Source organism: Pongo abelii, chromosome 17, assembly GCF_028885655.2.
Source record: "Pongo abelii isolate AG06213 chromosome 17, NHGRI_mPonAbe1-v2.0_pri, whole genome shotgun sequence".
NCBI classification, from domain to species: Eukaryota; Metazoa; Chordata; class Mammalia; order Primates; family Hominidae; genus Pongo; species Pongo abelii.
Genome location: NC_072002.2, coordinates 18938818 through 18953677, shown reverse-complemented (window position 1 = coordinate 18953677; position 14860 = coordinate 18938818).

Here is a 14860-nt window from a genome sequence, read left to right as displayed (position 1 = left end):
GTGAAGATATTTCCTTTTCCAGCATAGGCCTCAAAACGCTCCAAATATCCTCTTGCAGATTCTACAAAAAGAGTGTTTCAAAACTGTTCTATCAAAAGGAAGGTTCAACTCTGTGAGTTGAATGAATGCATCGTGAAGAACTTTCTGAGAATGCTTCTCTGTAGTTTTTAGGTGAAGATATTCCAAAACCCAGCACAGGCCTCGAAGTGCTCCAAATAACCACTTGCAGATTTTACCAAAAGAGTGTTTCAAAACTGCTCTTTCTATAGGTAAGTTCAAGTCTGTGAGTTGAATGCACTCAACACAAAGAAGTTTCTGAGAATGCTTCTGTTCAGTTTTTATGTGAAGATATTCCCTTTTCCAGCATAGGCCTCAAACGGCTCCAAATATCCACTTGCAGATTCTACAAAAAGAGTGTTTCCAAACTTCTCTATCAATTGGTAGGTTCAACTCTGTGAGTTGAATGAACTCATCACAAAGAAGTTTCTGAGAATCCTTCTCTCTAGCTTTTATGTGAAGATATTTCCTTTTCCAACATAGGCCTCAAGGTGCTCCGAATAAACACTTGCAGATTCTACAAACTTAATGTTTCAAAACTGTTCTATCAAAAGGAACGTTGAAGTCTGTGAGTTGAATGCACTCATCACAAAGAAGTTTCTCAGAATGCTTCCGTCTAGTTTTTAGGTGAAGAGATTTCATTTCCCAGCATAGGCCTCAAAGCGCTCCAAATATCCACTTGCAGATTCTATAAGAAGAGTGTTTCCAAACTGCTCTTTCAAAAGGAAGCTTCAAGTCTGTGAGTTGAATGCACTCATCACAAAGAAGTTTCTGAGAATGCTTCCGTCTAGTTTCTATATGAAGATATTTCCTTTTCCAACATAGGCCCCAAAGTGCTCCAAATAAACCCTTGCAGATTCTACAAAAGGAGTGTTTCAAAACTGCTCTTTCTATAGGTAAGTTCAAGTCTGTGAGTTGAATGCACTCAACACAAAGAAGTTTCTGAGAATGCTTCTGTTCAGTTTTTATGTGAAGATATTTCCTTTTCCAGCATAGGCCTCAAACGGCTCCAAATATCCACTTGCAGATTCTACAAAAACAGTGTTTCCAAACTTCTCTATCAATTGGTAGGTTCAACTCTGTGAGTTGAATGAACTCATCACAAAGAAGTTTCTGAGAATCCTTCTCTCTAGTTTTTATGTGAAGATATTTCCTTTTCCAGCATAGGCCTCAAAGCGCTCCAAATAAACACATGCAGATTCTACAAAAGGAGTGTTTCAAAACTGTTCTATCAAAGGGAACGTTCAAGTGTGTGAGTTGAATGTACTCATCACACAGATGTTTCTCAGAATGCTTCTGTCTAGATTTTAGGTGAAGAGATTTCATTCCCAGCATAGGCCTCAAAGCGCTCCAAATATCCACTTGCAGAATCTACGAAAAGAGTGTTTCAAAGCTGCTCTTTCAAAAGCAAGGTTCAAGTCTGTGTGTTGAATGCACTCATCTGAAAGAAGTTTCTGAGAATGCTTCTGTCTAGTTCTTACGTGAAGATATTTCCTTTTCCAGCTTAGGCCTCAAAGCGCTCCAAATAAACACTTGCAAATTCTACAAAAGGAGTGTTTCAAAAGAGTTCTATCAAAAGGAAAGTTCAAGTCTGTGAGTTGAATGCACTTATCATACCGAAGTTTCCTGGAATGCTTCTGTCTAGTTTTTATGTGAAGACATTTCCTTTTCCAGCATAGGCCTCAAAGCACTCCAAATATCCACTTGCAGATTCTACAAAAAGAGTGTTTCAAAACTGCTCTATCAAAAGCAAGCTTCAACACTGTGAGTAGAATGCACTCATCACAAAGAAGTTTCTGAGAATGCTTCTGTCTAGTTTTTATGTGAAGAGATTTCCTTTTCCAACATAGGCCTCGAAGCGCTCCAAATAAACACTTGCAGATTCTACAAAAGGAGTGTTTCGAAACTGCTCTTTCAAGACGAACGTTCAAGTCTGTGAGTTGAATGCACTCATCACACAGAAGTTTCTGAGAATGCTTCTGTCTAGTTTTTATGTGAAGATATTTCCTTTTCCAGCATAGGCCTCAAAACGCTCCAAATATCCTCTTGCAGATTCTACAAAAAGAGTGTTTCAAAACTGTTCTATCAAAAGGAAGGTTCAACTCTGTGAGTTGAATGAATGCATCGTGAAGAACTTTCTGAGAATGCTTCTCTGTAGTTTTTAGGTGAAGATATTCCAAAACCCAGCACAGGCCTCGAAGTGCTCCAAATAACCACTTGCAGATTTTACCAAAAGAGTGTTTCAAAACTGCTCTTTCTATAGGTAAGTTCAAGTCTGTGAGTTGAATGCACTCAACACAAAGAAGTTTCTGAGAATGCTTCTGTTCAGTTTTTATGTGAAGACATTTCCTTTTCCAGCATAGGCCTCAAACGGCTCCAAATATCCACTTGCAGATTCTACAAAAAGAGTGTTTCCAAACTTCTCTATCAATTGGTAGGTTCAACTCTGTGAGTTGAATGAACTCATCACAAAGAAGTTTCTGAGAATCCTTCTCTCTAGCTTTTATGTGAAGATATTTCCTTTTCCAACATAGGCCTCAAGGTGCTCCGAATAAACACTTGCAGATTCTACAAACTTAATGTTTCAAAACTGTTCTATCAAAAGGAACGTTGAAGTCTGTGAGTTGAATGCACTCATCACACAGAAGTTTCTCAGAATGCTTCCGTCTAGTTTTTAGGTGAAGAGATTTCATTTCCCAGCATAGGCCTCAAAGCGCTCCAAATATCCACTTGCAGATTCTATAAGAAGAGTGTTTCCAAACTGCTCTTTCAAAAGGAAGCTTCAAGTCTGTGAGTTGAATGCACTCATCACAAAGAAGTTTCTGAGAATGCTTCCGTCTAGTTTCTATATGAAGATATTTCCTTTTCCAACATAGGCCCCAAAGTGCTCCAAATAAACCCTTGCAGATTCTACAAAAGGAGTGTTTCAAAACTGCTCTTTCTATAGGTAAGTTCAAGTCTGTGAGTTGAATGCACTCAACACAAAGAAGTTTCTGAGAATGCTTCTGTTCAGTTTTTATGTGAAGATATTTCCTTTTCCAGCATAGGCCTCAAACGGCTCCAAATATCCACTTGCAGATTCTACAAAAAGAGTGTTTCCAAACTTCTCTATCAACTGGTAGGTTCAACTCTGTGAGTTGAATGAACTCATCACAAAGAAGTTTCTGAGAATCCTTCTCTCTAGTTTTTATGTGAAGATATTTCCTTTTCCAACATAGGCCTCAAAGCGCTCCAAATAAACACATGCAGATTCTACAAACGGAGTGTTTCAAAACTGTTCTATCAAAGGGAACGTTCAAGTCTGTGAGTTGAATGTACTCATCACACAGATGTTTCTCAGAATGCTTCTGTCTAGTTTTTAGGTGAAGAGATTTCATTCCCAGCATAGGCCTCAAAGCGCTCCAAATATCCACTTGCAGAATCTACGAAAAGAGTGTTTCAAAGCTGCTCTTTCAAAAGCAAGGTTCAAGTCTGTGTGTTGAATGCACTCATCTGAAAGAAGTTTCTGAGAATGCTTCTGTCTAGTTCTTACGTGAAGATATTTCCTTTTCCAGCTTAGGCCTCAAAGCGCTCCAAATAAACACTTGCAAATTCTACAAAAGGAGTGTTTCAAAAGAGTTCTATCAAAAGGAACGTTCAAGTCTGTGAGTTGAATGCACTTATCATACCGAAGTTTCCTGGAATGCTTCTGTCTAGTTTTTATGTGAGGACATTTCCTTTTCCAGCATAGGCCTCAAAGCACTCCAAATATCCACTTGCAGATTCTACAAAAAGAGTGTTTCAAAACTGCTCTATCAAAAGCAAGCTTCAACACTGTGAGTAGAATGCACTCATCACAAAGAAGTTTCTGAGAATGCTTCTGTCTAGTTTTTATGTGAAGAGATTTCCTTTTCCAACACAGGCCTCAAAGCGCTCCAAATAAACACTTGCAGATTCTATAAAAGGAGTGTTTCGAAACTGCTCTTTCAAGACGAACGTTCAAGTCTGTGAGTTGAATGCACTCATCACACAGAAGTTTCTGAGAATGCTTCTGTCTAGTTTTTATGTGAAGATATTTCCTTTTCCAGCATAGGTCTCAAAACGCTCCAAATATCCTCTTGCAGATTCTACAAAAAGAGTGTTTCAAAACTGTTCTATCAAAAGGAAGGTTCAACTCTGTGAGTTGAATGACTGCATCGTGAAGAACTTTCTGAGAATGCTTCTCTGTAGTTTTTAGGTGAAGATATTCCAAAACCCAGCACAGGCCTCGAAGTGCTCCAAATAACCACTTGCAGATTTTACCAAAAGAGTGTTTCAAAACTGCTCTTTCTATAGGTAAGTTCAAGTCTGTGAGTTGAATGCACTCAACACAAAGAAGTTTCTGAGAATGCTTCTGTTCAGTTTTTATGTGAAGATATTCCCTTTTCCAGCATAGGCCTCAAACGGCTCCAAATATCCACTTGCAGATTCTACAAAAAGAGTGTTTCCAAACTTCTCTATCAATTGGTAGGTTCAACTCTGTGAGTTGAATGAACTCATCACAAAGAAGTTTCTGAGAATCCTTCTCTCTAGCTTTTATGTGAAGATATTTCCTTTTCCAACATAGGCCTCAAGGTGCTCCGAATAAACACTTGCAGATTCTACAAACTTAATGTTTCAAAACTGTTCTATCAAAAGGAACGTTGAAGTCTGTGAGTTGAATGCACTCATCACAAAGAAGTTTCTCAGAATGCTTCCGTCTAGTTTTTAGGTGAAGAGATTTCATTTCCCAGCATAGGCCTCAAAGCGCTCCAAATATCCACTTGCAGATTCTATAAGAGGAGTGTTTCCAAACTGCTCTTTCAAAAGGAAGCTTCAAGTCTGTGAGTTGAATGCACTCATCACAAAGAAGTTTCTGAGAATGCTTCCGTCTAGTTTCTATATGAAGATATTTCCTTTTCCAACATAGGCCCCAAAGTGCTCCAAATAAACCCTTGCAGATTCTACAAAAGGAGTGTTTCAAAACTGCTCTTTCTATAGGTAAGTTCAAGTCTGTGAGTTGAATGCACTCAACACAAAGAAGTTTCTGAGAATGCTTCTGTTCAGTTTTTATGTGAAGATATTTCCTTTTCCAGCATAGGCCTCAAACGGCTCCAAATATCCACTTGCAGATTCTACAAAAAGAGTGTTTCCAAACTTCTCTATCAACTGGTAGGTTCAACTCTGTGAGTTGAATGAACTCATCACAAAGAAGTTTCTGAGAATCCTTCTCTCTAGTTTTTATGTGAAGATATTTCCTTTTCCAACATAGGCCTCAAAGCGCTCCAAATAAACACATGCAGATTCTACAAACGGAGTGTTTCAAAACTGTTCTATCAAAGGGAACGTTCAAGTCTGTGAGTTGAATGTACTCATCACACAGATGTTTCTCAGAATGCTTCTGTCTAGTTTTTAGGTGAAGAGATTTCATTCCCAGCATAGGCCTCAAAGCGCTCCAAATATCCACTTGCAGAATCTACGAAAAGAGTGTTTCAAAGCTGCTCTTTCAAAAGCAAGGTTCAAGTCTGTGTGTTGAATGCACTCATCTGAAAGAAGTTTCTGAGAATGCTTCTGTCTAGTTCTTACGTGAAGATATTTCCTTTTCCAGCTTAGGCCTCAAAGCGCTCCAAATAAACACTTGCAAATTCTACAAAAGGAATGTTTCAAAAGAGTTCTATCAAAAGGAACGTTCAAGTCTGTGAGTTGAATGCACTTATCATACCGAAGTTTCCTGGAATGCTTCTGTCTAGTTTTTATGTGAGGACATTTCCTTTTCCAGCATAGGCCTCAAAGCACTCCAAATATCCACTTGCAGATTCTACAAAAAGAGTGTTTCAAAACTGCTCTATCAAAAGCAAGCTTCAACACTGTGAGTAGAATGCACTCATCACAAAGAAGTTTCTGAGAATGCTTCTGTCTAGTTTTTATGTGAAGAGATTTCCTTTTCCAACACAGGCCTCAAAGCGCTCCAAATAAACACTTGCAGATTCTATAAAAGGAGTGTTTCGAAACTGCTCTTTCAAGACGAACGTTCAAGTCTGTGAGTTGAATGCACTCATCACACAGAAGTTTCTGAGAATGCTTCTGTCTAGTTTTTATGTGAAGATATTTCCTTTTCCAGCATAGGCCTCAAAACGCTCCAAATATCCTCTTGCAGATTCTACAAAAAGAGTGTTTCAAAACTGTTCTATCAAAAGGAAGGTTCAACTCTGTGAGTTGAATGACTGCATCGTGAAGAACTTTCTGAGAATGCTTCTCTGTAGTTTTTAGGTGAAGATATTCCAAAACCCAGCACAGGCCTCGAAGTGCTCCAAATAACCACTTGCAGATTTTACCAAAAGAGTGTTTCAAAACTGCTCTTTCTATAGGTAAGTTCAAGTCTGTGAGTTGAATGCACTCAACACAAAGAAGTTTCTGAGAATGCTTCTGTTCAGTTTTTATGTGAAGATATTCCCTTTTCCAGCATAGGCCTCAAACGGCTCCAAATATCCACTTGCAGATTCTACAAAAAGAGTGTTTCCAAACTTCTCTATCAATTGGTAGGTTCAACTCTGTGAGTTGAATGAACTCATCACAAAGAAGTTTCTGAGAATCCTTCTCTCTAGCTTTTATGTGAAGATATTTCCTTTTCCAACATAGGCCTCAAGGTGCTCCGAATAAACACTTGCAGATTCTACAAACTTAATGTTTCAAAACTGTTCTATCAAAAGGAACGTTGAAGTCTGTGAGTTGAATGCACTCATCACAAAGAAGTTTCTCAGAATGCTTCCGTCTAGTTTTTAGGTGAAGAGATTTCATTTCCCAGCATAGGCCTCAAAGCGCTCCAAATATCCACTTGCAGATTCTATAAGAAGAGTGTTTCCAAACTGCTCTTTCAAAAGGAAGCTTCAAGTCTGTGAGTTGAATGCACTCATCACAAAGAAGTTTCTGAGAATGCTTCCGTCTAGTTTCTATATGAAGATATTTCCTTTTCCAACATAGGCCCCAAAGTGCTCCAAATAAACCCTTGCAGATTCTACAAAAGGAGTGTTTCAAAACTGCTCTTTCTATAGGTAAGTTCAAGTCTGTGAGTTGAATGCACTCAACACAAAGAAGTTTCTGAGAATGCTTCTGTTCAGTTTTTATGTGAAGATATTTCCTTTTCCAGCATAGGCCTCAAACGGCTCCAAATATCCACTTGCAGATTCTACAAAAACAGTGTTTCCAAACTTCTCTATCAATTGGTAGGTTCAACTCTGTGAGTTGAATGAACTCATCACAAAGAAGTTTCTGAGAATCCTTCTCTCTAGTTTTTATGTGAAGATATTTCCTTTTCCAGCATAGGCCTCAAAGCGCTCCAAATAAACACATGCAGATTCTACAAAAGGAGTGTTTCAAAACTGTTCTATCAAAGGGAACGTTCAAGTGTGTGAGTTGAATGTACTCATCACACAGATGTTTCTCAGAATGCTTCTGTCTAGATTTTAGGTGAAGAGATTTCATTCCCAGCATAGGCCTCAAAGCGCTCCAAATATCCACTTGCAGAATCTACGAAAAGAGTGTTTCAAAGCTGCTCTTTCAAAAGCAAGGTTCAAGTCTGTGTGTTGAATGCACTCATCTGAAAGAAGTTTCTGAGAATGCTTCTGTCTAGTTCTTACGTGAAGATATTTCCTTTTCCAGCTTAGGCCTCAAAGCGCTCCAAATAAACACTTGCAAATTCTACAAAAGGAGTGTTTCAAAAGAGTTCTATCAAAAGGAACGTTCAAGTCTGTGAGTTGAATGCACTTATCATACCGAAGTTTCCTGGAATGCTTCTGTCTAGTTTTTATGTGAGGACATTTCCTTTTACAGCATAGGCCTCAAAGCACTCCAAATATCCACTTGCAGATTCTACAAAAAGAGTGTTTCAAAACTGCTCTATCAAAAGCAAGCTTCAACACTGTGAGTAGAATGCACTCATCACAAAGAAGTTTCTGAGAATGCTTCTGTCTAGTTTTTATGTGAAGAGATTTCCTTTTCCAACACAGGCCTCAAAGCGCTCCAAATAAACACTTGCAGATTCTATAAAAGGAGTGTTTCGAAACTGCTCTTTCAAGACGAACGTTCAAGTCTGTGAGTTGAATGCACTCATCACACAGAAGTTTCTGAGAATGCTTCTGTCTAGTTTTTATGTGAAGATATTTCCTTTTCCAGCATAGGCCTCAAAACGCTCCAAATATCCTCTTGCAGATTCTACAAAAAGAGTGTTTCAAAACTGTTCTATCAAAAGGAAGGTTCAACTCTGTGAGTTGAATGACTGCATCGTGAAGAACTTTCTGAGAATGCTTCTCTGTAGTTTTTAGGTGAAGATATTCCAAAACCCAGCACAGGCCTCGAAGTGCTCCAAATAACCACTTGCAGATTTTACCAAAAGAGTGTTTCAAAACTGCTCTTTCTATAGGTAAGTTCAAGTCTGTGAGTTGAATGCACTCAACACAAAGAAGTTTCTGAGAATGCTTCTGTTCAGTTTTTATGTGAAGATATTCCCTTTTCCAGCATAGGCCTCAAACGGCTCCAAATATCCACTTGCAGATTCTACAAAAAGAGTGTTTCCAAACTTCTCTATCAATTGGTAGGTTCAACTCTGTGAGTTGAATGAACTCATCACAAAGAAGTTTCTGAGAATCCTTCTCTCTAGCTTTTATGTGAAGATATTTCCTTTTCCAACATAGGCCTCAAGGTGCTCCGAATAAACACTTGCAGATTCTACAAACTTAATGTTTCAAAACTGTTCTATCAAAAGGAACGTTGAAGTCTGTGAGTTGAATGCACTCATCACAAAGAAGTTTCTCAGAATGCTTCCGTCTAGTTTTTAGGTGAAGAGATTTCATTTCCCAGCATAGGCCTCAAAGCGCTCCAAATATCCACTTGCAGATTCTATAAGAAGAGTGTTTCCAAACTGCTCTTTCAAAAGGAAGCTTCAAGTCTGTGAGTTGAATGCACTCATCACAAAGAAGTTTCTGAGAATGCTTCCGTCTAGTTTCTATATGAAGATATTTCCTTTTCCAACATAGGCCCCAAAGTGCTCCAAATAAACCCTTGCAGATTCTACAAAAGGAGTGTTTCAAAACTGCTCTTTCTATAGGTAAGTTCAAGTCTGTGAGTTGAATGCACTCAACACAAAGAAGTTTCTGAGAATGCTTCTGTTCAGTTTTTATGTGAAGATATTTCCTTTTCCAGCATAGGCCTCAAACGGCTCCAAATATCCACTTGCAGATTCTACAAAAAGAGTGTTTCCAAACTTCTCTATCAATTGGTAGGTTCAACTCTGTGAGTTGAATGAACTCATCACAAAGAAGTTTCTGAGAATCCTTCTCTCTAGTTTTTATGTGAAGATATTTCCTTTTCCAGCATAGGCCTCAAAGCGCTCCAAATAAACACATGCAGATTCTACAAAAGGAGTGTTTCAAAACTGTTCTATCAAAGGGAACGTTCAAGTGTGTGAGTTGAATGTACTCATCACACAGATGTTTCTCAGAATGCTTCTGTCTAGATTTTAGGTGAAGAGATTTCATTCCCAGCATAGGCCTCAAAGCGCTCCAAATATCCACTTGCAGAATCTACGAAAAGAGTGTTTCAAAGCTGCTCTTTCAAAAGCAAGGTTCAAGTCTGTGTGTTGAATGCACTCATCTGAAAGAAGTTTCTGAGAATGCTTCTGTCTAGTTCTTACGTGAAGATATTTCCTTTTCCAGCTTAGGCCTCAAAGCGCTCCAAATAAACACTTGCAAATTCTACAAAAGGAGTGTTTCAAAAGAGTTCTATCAAAAGGAAAGTTCAAGTCTGTGAGTTGAATGCACTTATCATACCGAAGTTTCCTGGAATGCTTCTGTCTAGTTTTTATGTGAAGACATTTCCTTTTCCAGCATAGGCCTCAAAGCACTCCAAATATCCACTTGCAGATTCTACAAAAAGAGTGTTTCAAAACTGCTCTATCAAAAGCAAGCTTCAACACTGTGAGTAGAATGCACTCATCACAAAGAAGTTTCTGAGAATGCTTCTGTCTAGTTTTTATGTGAAGAGATTTCCTTTTCCAACATAGGCCTCGAAGCGCTCCAAATAAACACTTGCAGATTCTACAAAAGGAGTGTTTCGAAACTGCTCTTTCAAGACGAACGTTCAAGTCTGTGAGTTGAATGCACTCATCACACAGAAGTTTCTGAGAATGCTTCTGTCTAGTTTTTATGTGAAGATATTTCCTTTTCCAGCATAGGCCTCAAAACGCTCCAAATATCCTCTTGCAGATTCTACAAAAAGAGTGTTTCAAAACTGTTCTATCAAAAGGAAGGTTCAACTCTGTGAGTTGAATGAATGCATCGTGAAGAACTTTCTGAGAATGCTTCTCTGTAGTTTTTAGGTGAAGATATTCCAAAACCCAGCACAGGCCTCGAAGTGCTCCAAATAACCACTTGCAGATTTTACCAAAAGAGTGTTTCAAAACTGCTCTTTCTATAGGTAAGTTCAAGTCTGTGAGTTGAATGCACTCAACACAAAGAAGTTTCTGAGAATGCTTCTGTTCAGTTTTTATGTGAAGATATTCCCTTTTCCAGCATAGGCCTCAAACGGCTCCAAATATCCACTTGCAGATTCTACAAAAAGAGTGTTTCCAAACTTCTCTATCAATTGGTAGGTTCAACTCTGTGAGTTGAATGAACTCATCACAAAGAAGTTTCTGAGAATCCTTCTCTCTAGCTTTTATGTGAAGATATTTCCTTTTCCAACATAGGCCTCAAGGTGCTCCGAATAAACACTTGCAGATTCTACAAACTTAATGTTTCAAAACTGTTCTATCAAAAGGAACGTTGAAGTCTGTGAGTTGAATGCACTCATCACAAAGAAGTTTCTCAGAATGCTTCCGTCTAGTTTTTAGGTGAAGAGATTTCATTTCCCAGCATAGGCCTCAAAGCGCTCCAAATATCCACTTGCAGATTCTATAAGAAGAGTGTTTCCAAACTGCTCTTTCAAAAGGAAGCTTCAAGTCTGTGAGTTGAATGCACTCATCACAAAGAAGTTTCTGAGAATGCTTCCGTCTAGTTTCTATATGAAGATATTTCCTTTTCCAACATAGGCCCCAAAGTGCTCCAAATAAACCCTTCCAGATTCTACAAAAGGAGTGTTTCAAAACTGCTCTTTCTATAGGTAAGTTCAAGTCTGTGAGTTGAATGCACTCAACACAAAGAAGTTTCTGAGAATGCTTCTGTTCAGTTTTTATGTGAAGATATTTCCTTTTCCAGCATAGGCCTCAAACGGCTCCAAATATCCACTTGCAGATTCTACAAAAAGAGTGTTTCCAAACTTCTCTATCAATTGGTAGGTTCAACTCTGTGAGTTGAATGAACTCATCACAAAGAAGTTTCTGAGAATCCTTCTCTCTAGTTTTTATGTGAAGATATTTCCTTTTCCAGCATAGGCCTCAAAGCGCTCCAAATAAACACATGCAGATTCTACAAAAGGAGTGTTTCAAAACTGTTCTATCAAAGGGAACGTTCAAGTGTGTGAGTTGAATGTACTCATCACACAGATGTTTCTCAGAATGCTTCTGTCTAGATTTTAGGTGAAGAGATTTCATTCCCAGCATAGGCCTCAAAGCGCTCCAAATATCCACTTGCAGAATCTACGAAAAGAGTGTTTCAAAGCTGCTCTTTCAAAAGCAAGGTTCAAGTCTGTGTGTTGAATGCACTCATCTGAAAGAAGTTTCTGAGAATGCTTCTGTCTAGTTCTTACGTGAAGATATTTCCTTTTCCAGCTTAGGCCTCAAAGCGCTCCAAATAAACACTTGCAAATTCTACAAAAGGAGTGTTTCAAAAGAGTTCTATCAAAAGGAAAGTTCAAGTCTGTGAGTTGAATGCACTTATCATACCGAAGTTTCCTGGAATGCTTCTGTCTAGTTTTTATGTGAAGACATTTCCTTTTCCAGCATAGGCCTCAAAGCACTCCAAATATCCACTTGCAGATTCTACAAAAAGAGTGTTTCAAAACTGCTCTATCAAAAGCAAGCTTCAACACTGTGAGTAGAATGCACTCATCACAAAGAAGTTTCTGAGAATGCTTCTGTCTAGTTTTTATGTGAAGAGATTTCCTTTTCCAACATAGGCCTCGAAGCGCTCCAAATAAACACTTGCAGATTCTACAAAAGGAGTGTTTCGAAACTGCTCTTTCAAGACGAACGTTCAAGTCTGTGAGTTGAATGCACTCATCACACAGAAGTTTCTGAGAATGCTTCTGTCTAGTTTTTATGTGAAGATATTTCCTTTTCCAGCATAGGCCTCAAAACGCTCCAAATATCCTCTTGCAGATTCTACAAAAAGAGTGTTTCAAAACTGTTCTATCAAAAGGAAGGTTCAACTCTGTGAGTTGAATGAATGCATCGTGAAGAACTTTCTGAGAATGCTTCTCTGTAGTTTTTAGGTGAAGATATTCCAAAACCCAGCACAGGCCTCGAAGTGCTCCAAATAACCACTTGCAGATTTTACCAAAAGAGTGTTTCAAAACTGCTCTTTCTATAGGTAAGTTCAAGTCTGTGAGTTGAATGCACTCAACACAAAGAAGTTTCTGAGAATGCTTCTGTTCAGTTTTTATGTGAAGACATTTCCTTTTCCAGCATAGGCCTCAAACGGCTCCAAATATCCACTTGCAGATTCTACAAAAAGAGTGTTTCCAAACTTCTCTATCAATTGGTAGGTTCAACTCTGTGAGTTGAATGAACTCATCACAAAGAAGTTTCTGAGAATCCTTCTCTCTAGCTTTTATGTGAAGATATTTCCTTTTCCAACATAGGCCTCAAGGTGCTCCGAATAAACACTTGCAGATTCTACAAACTTAATGTTTCAAAACTGTTCTATCAAAAGGAACGTTGAAGTCTGTGAGTTGAATGCACTCATCACAAAGAAGTTTCTCAGAATGCTTCCGTCTAGTTTTTAGGTGAAGAGATTTCATTTCCCAGCATAGGCCTCAAAGCGCTCCAAATATCCACTTGCAGATTCTATAAGAAGAGTGTTTCCAAACTGCTCTTTCAAAAGGAAGCTTCAAGTCTGTGAGTTGAATGCACTCATCACAAAGAAGTTTCTGAGAATGCTTCCGTCTAGTTTCTATATGAAGATATTTCCTTTTCCAACATAGGCCCCAAAGTGCTCCAAATAAACCCTTGCAGATTCTACAAAAGGAGTGTTTCAAAACTGCTCTTTCTATAGGTAAGTTCAAGTCTGTGAGTTGAATGCACTCAACACAAAGAAGTTTCTGAGAATGCTTCTGTTCAGTTTTTATGTGAAGATATTTCCTTTTCCAGCATAGGCCTCAAACGGCTCCAAATATCCACTTGCAGATTCTACAAAAAGAGTGTTTCCAAACTTCTCTATCAACTGGTAGGTTCAACTCTGTGAGTTGAATGAACTCATCACAAAGAAGTTTCTGAGAATCCTTCTCTCTAGTTTTTATGTGAAGATATTTCCTTTTCCAACATAGGCCTCAAAGCGCTCCAAATAAACACATGCAGATTCTACAAACGGAGTGTTTCAAAACTGTTCTATCAAAGGGAACGTTCAAGTCTGTGAGTTGAATGTACTCATCACACAGATGTTTCTCAGAATGCTTCTGTCTAGTTTTTAGGTGAAGAGATTTCATTCCCAGCATAGGCCTCAAAGCGCTCCAAATATCCACTTGCAGAATCTACGAAAAGAGTGTTTCAAAGCTGCTCTTTCAAAAGCAAGGTTCAAGTCTGTGTGTTGAATGCACTCATCTGAAAGAAGTTTCTGAGAATGCTTCTGTCTAGTTCTTACGTGAAGATATTTCCTTTTCCAGCTTAGGCCTCAAAGCGCTCCAAATAAACACTTGCAAATTCTACAAAAGGAGTGTTTCAAAAGAGTTCTATCAAAAGGAACGTTCAAGTCTGTGAGTTGAATGCACTTATCATACCGAAGTTTCCTGGAATGCTTCTGTCTAGTTTTTATGTGAAGACACTTCCTTTTACAGCATAGGCCTCAAAGCACTCCAACTATCCACTTTCAGATTCTACAAAAAGAGTGTTTCAAAACTGCTCTATCAAAAGCAAGCTTCAACACTGTGAGTAGAATGCACTCATCACAAAGAAGTTTCTGAGAATGCTTCTGTCTAGTTTTTATGTGAAGAGATTTCCTTTTCCAACATAGGCCTCAAAGCGCTCCAAATAAACACTTGCAGATTCTACAAAAGGAGTGTTTCGAAACTGCTCTTTCAAGAGGAACGTTCAAGTCTGTGAGTTGAATGCCCTCATAACACAGAAGTTTCTGAGAATGCTTCTGTCTAGTTTTTATGTGAAGATATTTCCTTTTCCAGCATAGGCCTCAAAACGCTCCAAATATCCTCTTGCAGATAATACAAAAAGAGTGTTTCAAAACTGTTCTATCAAAAGGAAGGTTCAACTCTGTGAGTTGAATGAATGCATCGTGAAGAACTTTCTGAGAATGCTTCTCTGTAGTTTTTAGGTGAAGATATTCCAAAACCCAGCACAGGCCTCGAAGTGCTCCAAATAACCACTTGCAGATTTTACCAAAAGAGTGTTTCAAAACTGCTCTTTCTACAGGTAAGTTCAAGTCTGTGAGTTGAATGCACTCAACACAAAGAAGTTTCTGAGAATGCTTCTGTTCAGTTTTTATGTGAAGATATTTCCTTTTCCAGCATAGGCCTCAAACGGCTCCAAATATCCACTTGCAGATTCTACAAAAAGAGTGTTTCCAAACTTCTCTATCAATTGGTAGGTTCAACTCTGTGAGTTGAATGAACTCATCACAAAGAAGTTTCTGAGAATCCTTCTCTC